The sequence below is a fragment of the Brachycentrus maculatus genome, unplaced genomic scaffold, assembly GCF_059751285.1.
Source record: "Brachycentrus maculatus isolate JH-2025_06_01 unplaced genomic scaffold, ASM5975128v1 h1tg000692l, whole genome shotgun sequence".
Taxonomy (NCBI): domain Eukaryota; kingdom Metazoa; phylum Arthropoda; class Insecta; order Trichoptera; family Brachycentridae; genus Brachycentrus; species Brachycentrus maculatus.
In genome coordinates, this window is record NW_028281424.1 from 726,698 (window position 1) to 738,026 (window position 11,329).

Below are 11,329 nucleotides of genomic sequence, written 5' to 3' on the forward strand. Positions count from 1 at the left end.
CACAGTCACGCTATATCCCACTGGGATCCGAGAGAACACTATGCTCTTGGTCTTTGTAGCTGATATAGTCATGTTGTATTTTTGAATAGCAAGATAGACTGCGTGCAAGAGTAGTTGTAGGTCCCCCTCAGTCTCAGCGAATACAACAGCGTCATCCGTAGATCGCAAAATCAAAAAACTAAATATTTAAATACAAAATAAAACTCATGTAAAAAATAGTTCCACAGTGCCAATTTTTCGGACCTACATTGGTATTGGCAAAAAACAGTGTACTTCAGTTGACCCAAAAGGCGTATTTTGGCTCGTCCAAAAAGTTTACCGTTGTTGCCTCGTAAGTTTTTACTTAGTTTTGAACCAAACGTGGAAATGAGAGAAGTTTACACAGCTTTTATTTTCCGAAATGTTAAATTTACTCATTGTTAGACGTTGAAATAATACAACAATCAAAATCGCGGGCGAAACCGGGTAAAAAATATTATTTACATAAAAGAACAATCCGTGCTAGCATGTGACCCACAATGGTTAGAGCCTTTTTTTATCAGAGTTACAAATACGTGTTTTGTGTCCGTAACTTCAGGCTTTATCCCGGTTGTAGAGAGAGCTTTTTGGGAGACGTATGAAAAGGTTGGAATAAATATATTTTTGCGATTTTGGAATGGAAAACCATTTATTTACCCGGTTTAATGAAATAATTGTTATGCTGTACGCGCCCCGCGTTTTTCCAGATTAAACGAACTTTATGATTAACTTAAATAGCCCTGCTATTCAATGATTTCTTGTGTGGAAATATCGAGCATGTTGTCAGAATTGTTTCATTTAATTAACAAAAAGGAGAGGCTTATTTTATTTAAAAACAAAACAATTGAATTCACACTCGCTTTGGTAATTTTAGGTATCGTTTCCCTTTAAAAATAAAGTTTTTAATTGAATTTGGTTTGAAGAAAAATATTTGAAAAAAAAACAATTTCGTTGATTGAAACCAAATTCGATGGTAAGAATAATAAAATGACGTACAAAACTTCTCGTAAAAAACATTGATTTAGTTGGAATGTGGCTGAGACTATTTTTTTTGTTAGTATACATAAATAAGATTCTGCAGTCATATTCTGAGTTCAAATCTATTGACAAGTTTCAATGCACTCCACAATTTAAGTAAACTCCGTTTTAAAATAAATTAAATAAAAGTGGTATTTTTCAAACAAAATTAATTTAATTAAAAAAAAACAAAACAATTCAGAAATCAAATCTGGCATTCAATAAACATAGGATTTAATATCTATATAAAGGTGTTTTCCAAATCTTATTAAAAACATTTTTTAACTTATGTATATATCTCTCTCCGTCTTTATACTAAAGTAGATAGGGAGTTACACTAACTTTATTATGAAAATCAAATATATATGTAGATGAGTATATATGGTACCATGTATGAATAAAAGCGTCGCTTGTGGCATACGTGAGTGAAAGCAAACAGATAATTGTACTTATGTTTTTTTCGTCTATAAGCCATTCGTAATTTGTATATCCGCATTCCAGTTTAACGTATCACTTATTTCACATGTTCTCCGTTTGATGTATAATGTATGTAAGTGTTTGAGGAATAAGATCTGCAAATGTTCGGAACACCGAAGTTGTGAACTAACTTGGTCTTCCGTAACTCTGGACCAAACTTCCATTGTTGTAGGCAACATCCCGAGAGAATCGAAGATCGTGTGCTTGTTTCCACTAAAACATATAAGCATCATATGCATATGTTGCATAAATGTAGAATCATATGCAGTATATCTTCCCCGAAAATAAACAAGTGATAAAATTAGGAATTTAGCTATTGTGTACTTGTCAATCATAGGTTGAATGATGAATGTTGCACGCGTGTAAAGTGATCACGTCACCAGCATTTGATAGGTCATATGCCCTGTAAATACCCAGACTTCCATATTCTTCTTCATATATTGAGGTCAAAATGTAAATATAATTTATTTTTAACACTCTCCTTATCATTCATCGTTCACTTTGTGTATTAAAGTGGTGTTACACATAGTAGTGAATACCACTTTAATACACATGAATTATAAGGAGCGTGTTGTAAATATAATTCCTTAGTGAAGAAAACCCACATTTGATATTTATATAAATATATATATATATATATATGTATATATATATATATATATATATATATGTATATATATATATATATATATATATATATATATATATATATATATATATATATATATATATATATATATATATATATATATATATATATATATATATATATATATATATATATATATATATATATATATATATATATATATATATAAATATATATTTAAATATATATATATATATATATATATATATATATATATATATATATATATATATATATATATATATATATATATATATATATATATATATATATGTATATATATATATATGTAAATATATATATATATATATATATATATATATATATATATATATATATATATATATATATATATATATATATATATATATATATATATATATATATATATATATTTTATATATATATATATATATATATATATATATATATATATATATATATATATATATATATATATATATATATATATATATATATATATATATATATATATATATAAATATATATATATATATATATATATATATATATATATATATATATATATATATATATATATATATATATATATATATATATATATATGTAAATATATATATATATATATATATATATATATATATATATATATATATATATATTATATATATATATATATATATATGTATATACATATGAATTAGAAAAGTTTCAAAGCGAACTCAAATTTGCATTTATACAATTCAATTCATTGTCGAGTGACCACAGCGCACTTCAAAAGTACGCCAATCCAACCCCACAAATATTTAGCTACTGACTAGCCACAATGGTTTGACCTTTATGACGGGACATTTTGTCCACAGTCGCCTGCGTCACCGGCCGTCAAACATTCCCAGCATTTAGCGTCAAGGGCCACTCTCCGCGAGAGTACAACCACTTATTGGAGATACTGCCTTCCGTACAAATGACGGCTGAACACACGAGGGTGGCAGTTTATTTCCCACGAAAATGCGATTCTCTTATCTGCGTCGCTTTGCATGGCTCCGGGTGCTTTACTTAAATTACAGAATACAGTATGTCATATTGTTCAGAAATCTCTATGCATTTAAATGGTTTTCTCTTGTCTCTCTTTCAATGGAAAATATTATTAGAAAAATGAATTATTCTCACATATTCCTTCTTAAATAAGTCTTTTAATATTAGAGGTCTCTTTACCATTCACCGTTAACTTTATGTAACACCAATTAAAAACATTACTTCATGACTACGGTTTCAGAATGATCATTCTATCATCGGATCAAATGTCGACTACATTTGACTTGATGACAAAATGGTTATTTTGAAACCGCAAGTCGTGGGGAAGTGTTTTTTAGTGGTCTTACATAATGTAAAAGATGCATGATAAAGAAAGTTTGTTTTACCATACAACAAAGTTAACAATGCTTTTAATTTACAAAATATTTTTAATGTCATCATGACGAGGTAAAACCACTTTAGTTAAAACTTTTAAGTTAACACTGTGTCGTTATGATTTCATCCGTGCCTTATGCACCACTTGCTTACGGATAAGGGGCAAAAGAAGAAGAAGAAGACAAACACAAAGAAAAAAAAATTGGAAAAGCATTTTAAAGAAATAGATACAATTATTTAAAATGGATATGATTATTTAATTCTTATAATGTAGAAAATATGTATACAAGTTTTGAAAAGTTTTTTTTTATTATTAATACCCTCCTTATCATTCATCGTTCTCCTTGTGTAATACCACTTAAAACACAAAGTGAACGATGAATGATAACGAGAATATTATATTACTATACTATTAAGTAAATAATGACTTAAATGAAAGAAAGGAATATTTTTAAATCAAAGAATATAGCACAACGTATTTAAACGTAAAACACATTCCACTTAATTGGTTTTAAATGTATTATTTTTTTTTATGTGGCATCTGCATCAAATTAGAGGAAGAATAGAAAATATAATTATCCAAGAATATTTATTATTAGATTAAAACCAATATTTTTAGCTTTTCCACTTTTTTTATTTGACCAGCGACCGGGTTTCGTCGTTACCGACATCATCAGACTGATGTCGGTAACGACGAAACCCGGTCGCTGGTCAAATAAAAAAAGTGGAAAAGCTAAAAATATTGGTTTTAATCTAATAATAAATTAAAAATGCAATTCCATCACGAAGTGTCAGTGGATAATATAAATCTATTATCCAAGAATAGGAGAAAACGAATATCAGAAATGTTAAGGGTATTGTAGAAGCATACCTGCACTAACATAAGCTTGCGTTATTCTCAATAAAGTATCGATTTTTTTTAAATAAGCAGAAAAGAAAAAAATAGTTTTATTCATTAATTCGCTGTCACTTTGTTGTAATACTATATGTATCCATTTTTAATTTAAGCTTCACTTAGTAAATATCACTATTTTTTTACCTAAGAAACAGTGGTTTTTACCGTGTAAAACCTAAATTAAAAAATAAAATTCATTAAAATACAGTGAAAAATACTATGCAATATACCAATAGATGTTCAGATTTCATAAAGAAAATCACTGTTCAACTATTTAATTCTTGGAAAAATACATTACAAAGGGTTCCTAGCATGTTCAATTTCATATTTCTTCTATCTTTTAGAGAGAATTAAAGTTTTCTTGGGTTTCTTCTAATATAGTCGTAAGGAGAATGTCTTCCGAGAATATCAATCTTCATTTCATTCTGTATGACGCAACAGGTTCCGGTCGACGGAAAGCACTTTCTTGATATCGATTACTAAAAGGAGACATTATTCGACTGATATGTGAACATTTTTCGCAACACAATAAACAACCGGTAGTTCCATTTTCCTTTTAGGTATAACCATTAGTTTTACATGTTTAAAAAAAATCACAACTTTAGACCGTTAACTTCAGTTATATGTAGGAACGAAATTTACATTAATATACATATGCATATGTTTTATATAAATGTACTACAAACTCTTAAATATAAAAATTAATAATTTTTTTAAGACTATTTAAGGATTTATCAATGTAAACACAACTTATTTCGAGAACTATAGATGTTTTCATACACAGGTCACAAAAACGACAAACTCAATTTTGATGTGTTTTTTTTTATATATCAGATTATTCTACAAAGCCAAATCATAAATATAATAAAACTTAAATAATCTATTTATTTTGTACTAAGAACATTCAAGAGTATATAAAATATTTGAATGCGGTCAGATCAGAAGTCGAATTAATCGGAGGGTATGTATGAAGACGTGCATGAATGTAGATGAGGCGAAGATTGTTTGCGAAGATAGATAAGTATGGCATTCTATTGCACTTTATTATAGTTTTTTCTTTATCTATCTGTTTATCACTCCGCAGAAGCGGCGTGATGGTTAGTAAGTTATTTACATATTAATAATGATAGTTGATGGTAATAATAGCTTAGTTAAGATGAGATTATCAGATGTTAGGTTTAAACTCTTCAAATATATTTTTTTATTTGAATCTAATATCATATCATTTTTATTTATTTCATAACAACATTAACATTATTCGTATGTGAGAAAAGACGATTTCAGCTCAAAGGTCGGACTTAGTAAAAGTTAAAGTTAATGCTAGCTTTAAGTTATCAAGGAAATTATCTCAGCATAGTTCATAGGATGTGGATGACAGAGGATGAAATATCTCTGGAATTTGTCACTTGTAATATAAATTCTAACGAGCACTGAAACAAATACACATCTCCTCTCCATCTCTTTCTCATTCTAATACGCTTAGGTATATGGAACTGTACTCGTATAGTTATGTACATATTAAACATAATATATTCACTTTAGTTTAACATAATTCTGAAAGCAATATTTCGTTTCGAATTTTATTTAATCCAATTGCTACATGTTAATCAAATTTATTGTCATATCAAATAAAAACCATTTACAGTATAGTTGGAGAATTTTATTCACGAAGTATATACATGTAAATGTTTCAGTTTAATAATATTGGAAAAATTAAATACTCAAAAACACACTTATTTATTTTTTTACAAAAATGTTTACAATATTAGTATATAACCACTCACCGAGATTTTCATGCCAACCGGTTTCGAGACGTACCCGTCTCTTCGTCAGAACAATCACTATTACAGTATGCAAACCATATCACCCTTCACCACCTTGCACGTCTCAAAACCTACGTCTTAAAACCGGTAGACATAAAAATCTCGGAGAAGTGGTTATATACTAATATTATTAACATTTTTGTAAAAAAACAAATAAGTAAAAATGACTTACCACAAAGTAAATGCCTTAAATATTAATAATATTGAGAATACTCATAAACGTTTTTATTTTTTGTGTTGTCTTAAGTCTTAAGTGAATACGACGTAAGATTTTATTACGTTAAAGCTTCTTTACTTGAACAAGGGTAACAAATGACAGTTTTAAAATGTTAAATCCTAATTTTGTAAAACAATTTCCATGTGACCAAATTTTCACTATAAAATGATGGATTTTACTCCACGTAAATGGCAATCCTGAAGTTTCAATTGAAATATTTGCAACATTTATCTCACTAAATACATATACAACTTTCAAAATCGAAGTAATATGGTTGTTAAGACAAGTATAATGTTACAATGATTAAAGAAAACACTTCGTTTTTTACAACTTGAGTTTTAATATAGTCTACATGTTTCAGAAGTTGAACTTCCATCATTCAGGTCTGTATAATAATTATTATACAGACCTGAATGATGGAAGTTTAACTTCTGAAACATGTAGTCTATAATAAAACTTAAGTGGTAAAAAACGAAGTGTTTTCTTTAATCATCGTAACATGTCTTACCACAAAGTTTATGCCGAAACAATGAATAAAGTATAATGTTTATAAAATAAAACAACTTTGTTTTAACTACTTTCTATCTTCGAAAAATATTCAAGAAACAAGTATTTAACAAGCCTTTAATACATGTTGTATAAAATGATCAAGTAAATCAGCTAATGACAGATCGTAAATCCTACTCAAATATCTCAGTAAGATTAACGTAAATAACTTCTTCATCTCTATCGAGATATCAATTAAAATATTAATATTTATTGATGTAATATTTTATTTTTGTTTTTATTTGGGTAATTACTAATTATCTAATAATAACGTTGTAAGTAACATTATAAAGTTCAAATAATCAGAAAAATCATCGTTCCATTAAAATAAATCGAAATTGTTTGATACTATATATTATATTTTGTAAACGTTATTAAAGTTTTATTTCTTTATCTACTCAATACAGTAAAATCTCCCGACGAGAATGATGAGCATCGTTTTTTTTGAAAAACTTTATGTTCATTGTTTTCAACGTGAACCAAAAACACGAGTTTTGTTAACTCACATGGGATTCCAATTTAATTTTTTACAAGCTTTGTAATATTAATTATTTTGAAAGAAATTTGTCTGTTGTTTTTTTAAACAAAAAAATAAGCATCCAACTTAATGTCAAATCTGTAATATAAAGAAAAATAAAAAGTAATACATGGAGGAAGGCATTGTATTAAATATTTTAATTCATTTTCCATTTTTTTCATCGATTAATACCACATTTGAATTGAAGTATTTATTAGTAAAAAATATTTATTAATAAAATATTTTTTCTTTTATTTTAAAATGATAACACGAGTTTTAAGTGAGTCCTGATTTAGTAATAAACTAAGGAATTTTTAATATCAAATGAATCATTTATGATATATTTTCTCGGCACTCAACAACGCTTTCATTCAACAGATAAACAGAGTATATCATTTGATCGATTAAATATTTCACGTGTGTGAATGAATGTAAACTAGGTAATTAATCCTGTGCTTCTATACAGGTGTAACATATTTATATACTTGTACTTAAGAAAATAACTATAAAAAGATTGAGAAGCAAATTGAAGCATTATATGAAAATATATAATAAAACTTTACCTTCGTGAAACTTTCGGCTGAAATAAGCTTGTTGTGTTTTTCTTTTAAACTCTTTTATTTCCCAATACAACCTTAAAATAATTCGAAAAACAAGGAGCCTGTAATTAAGAAAAGTCGACCCCCTGAGATCTGACCCGAACTAAAATCATGCCTTCGTGGAACCTTAAAAATATCACAAACAAATAAAATCGTGAAACATTTTGTTCAAAAAGAAATGAAAGGAAGTATTTTCAGTTATCTTTACCTAAAAAGGAATAAAGCTTATAAAAATTCCGAATTTAGTTAAAGTATTTTGTAACTTTTCTTTAAATCATAAAATGATAATAAAGTGAATTTTTATCTTAAATATTAATTAAATTACTCAATTAATTTTTGATACCCCATATAGTTCATAAAGTTATGAAAATTGTGAAATTCTAATAGACTAAGGAATAATATTTTTATAACGGTCCTTCGGCTAACTACGTAATCCGTAAGTACGTAATCCAGTTAGATTGCAATTTTTTTGTTGTATTTTTTAGTCTTTTATCACATATTTATTTAAATATTCACCTGTTATACTTTTTGCAAAAGCATGTATTTATTTTGTTATATTATTTCGAAAATATTTTACTTTAAATCGAATCGACAAAATTATTACATAAAACATGAAATGTACCAATGATATTGAAGTGGAATTATTTCATCAAATTCAGATTATGCAAATAAAAAGACTCGAGTCAACTATTTTATCGGTATAAGGGAATGAAAATGGAGGAAAAAATTGCAAATAGTAGCAACGATTAAGAGACTTAGGGCTACCTAACATACTCGTAGTGAAAGCTTGTGTAACTATTACATTTTTTTGTCTTGAGGAATACAACAAACTTTGCGGTTTAAAAAGAAGAATCAAATGTTTTATGTTAATGATGGACGATTTTAAAGATTTGAAATATTTAACGAGCGAAATACAAATTCCATGTTTAGTAGTGCTTTAAGTTTAAATATGCTCTTATTTACTTGTATTTGTTATTATTGTTTTTATTTTATAAGAAAATACAATAAATTTATTATATTGCAATTTGTAATATGTGATTTTGAAAAAGATAAAATATGAAGTTACGTGAAGTACTCGAAATATCACTTACTTCCCTAAAATGAAGACAAATTCTATCCAACTTAAAATAAACCCTTCTTTTATGGCTGAAAGGGGGGAACAAGAGTCACATTATTTAAAAATTCCAGCCACAACCTTCAAATATCAGAGCATTGTGAAAGCGTAAAATATATTCCTTACTATTTTGCCAGGAAAATGTTGTATTTTTACGTGTTAGTTCTTAGTGACGCCTTTTCTCGGGCACGCCTGAATGAGCTGGGGTTGCCGGGAGTCACCACCCTTGGGAGGCGTTTTTTAGCCCTGAAGGAATCTGATAATACGCCGATAACCTTTCCGAGTAATAATGCCACACGAACTACACGCGTATGTACATGCTCATAGCTTGTGTGCGTTAAGTGTAGGGGTGATTCCGCTTAGCGGTGACAATCAACTACGGCTTACTGTAATCATTTAAAGGGTCAATAAACTCGAGAGCGATTTCAAGGTTTGGAACAGTTTGGTACTCGCATAAATTAAAGATTTATTTATTTTTATCCTTTTATGAGGAATCGTTTTAAATGATTCTTTGAGAAAATTAATTTTATTCAGGAAAATAATGCATCATATTTTTTAAAACAATTTTCTTAATTTTTAATACTTACAACGCGTTGCAACGCCTTGAATACGAGTATACGAGTATAAAATAAGTCAGAATCTTCAAAAATAGTTGCACAAAACGTGTTCAGTTATATGGCAGTAGCTAATACTCTTTGTTTATTAAACTTTTAGAGTTTATTTTTTTTAAATCAAGGGGTCAGAGAAAATATATCAATATATCACATGTTATAAATATTTTGTACTCAATCTGGTATCTGGTATATTTGACTGATTATGGAGTTTTACAGTGACACGTGTTTATCGAAACATTTTATCGGATCAATACCACAATCAAATACAGTAAACGATGTGAACAATACAGTAAACATATGTCATAAATACAGTTTTAATAATAAAGGGATATAAATAAATCAAATATTTTTTTAAAAATAAAAGATAATACAATAAAGTGATTGCTGAAATAACAAATGAAATTGCCAGATGATCTACTGTTTAGAATATTTCTACCCGATATTTTACTAAAACCTTATACTCGTGATAGAGGTTGGTGTATCATACTAGTTTAGTTGTTGTTTACAGTTGAGCTAATAAAAGTCTTTATATTGTCCAGATGTAACGTAATCTTGAAGGCACACACATAATTTAAGTAATATGGTATTACTCGTACACTCTCTGAAATTCTATACTACCAAAGTGCCTAGAACCATTCAAGCCAACTTTCATATACGCAAAAAATAATTAGAAATAAATACAGGGATTTTTAAATAACTTAGTCAGGGATTGTCTTAAAATAATAATAAGAAAATCATCGATAACTTTAAAAAATGTTAAGAAAAATTTTTCCTCAATTCTGTCGGGGAAAAAACATGAAATTATGACTACAGATTGGGTTGCATTCTAATTTGCGAAGAAGGAAGGGGAATTGGAATGACGAAGTGGTGGAGTGTACAACAATTTATGGCTGACTTCAAGGGAAGCTTTCCTCCCTAAAGTTAGACTGCAGAGAAGCTTAGCGATACTAAATCACGACCTGTTAAGTTGAAGGAAGCTCAGTTTCATTGATGACGCCCAGAATTATGTTGGATTATGTTGAAGATGTAAGTTTTCAATTTTAGATCCTAAATAAGAGAAAACAGCGGTAAGTAATTACAATTTTCAACGCCTTACTCTAGAACGATAGAACGATTTAATCTGAGAACAAGGAATATAGCGAAAAATATTTGTTTATGTTTTTTGATAAAATTATAAAATATCATAAAAAGCGGTATTATTAGTATCAAAGTTTTAGTTTTTTTTGGTGACTGTTCACTTGATTGACTAAAAATACAGTAAAAATGACATTGTTGCAGTCCAAATCAATAAACAATGGATTGGAAATTAAAAGAGTTTATGATAATTCATTATAATTATTGATAAATGAATCATAATTGGTAAAACCGCACATATCTATATTTTTTTTTACTCGCACAGTAACTAACATTAAGATAAAAAAAATTGTTTATATAAAAAAAAGTTTTGTCCT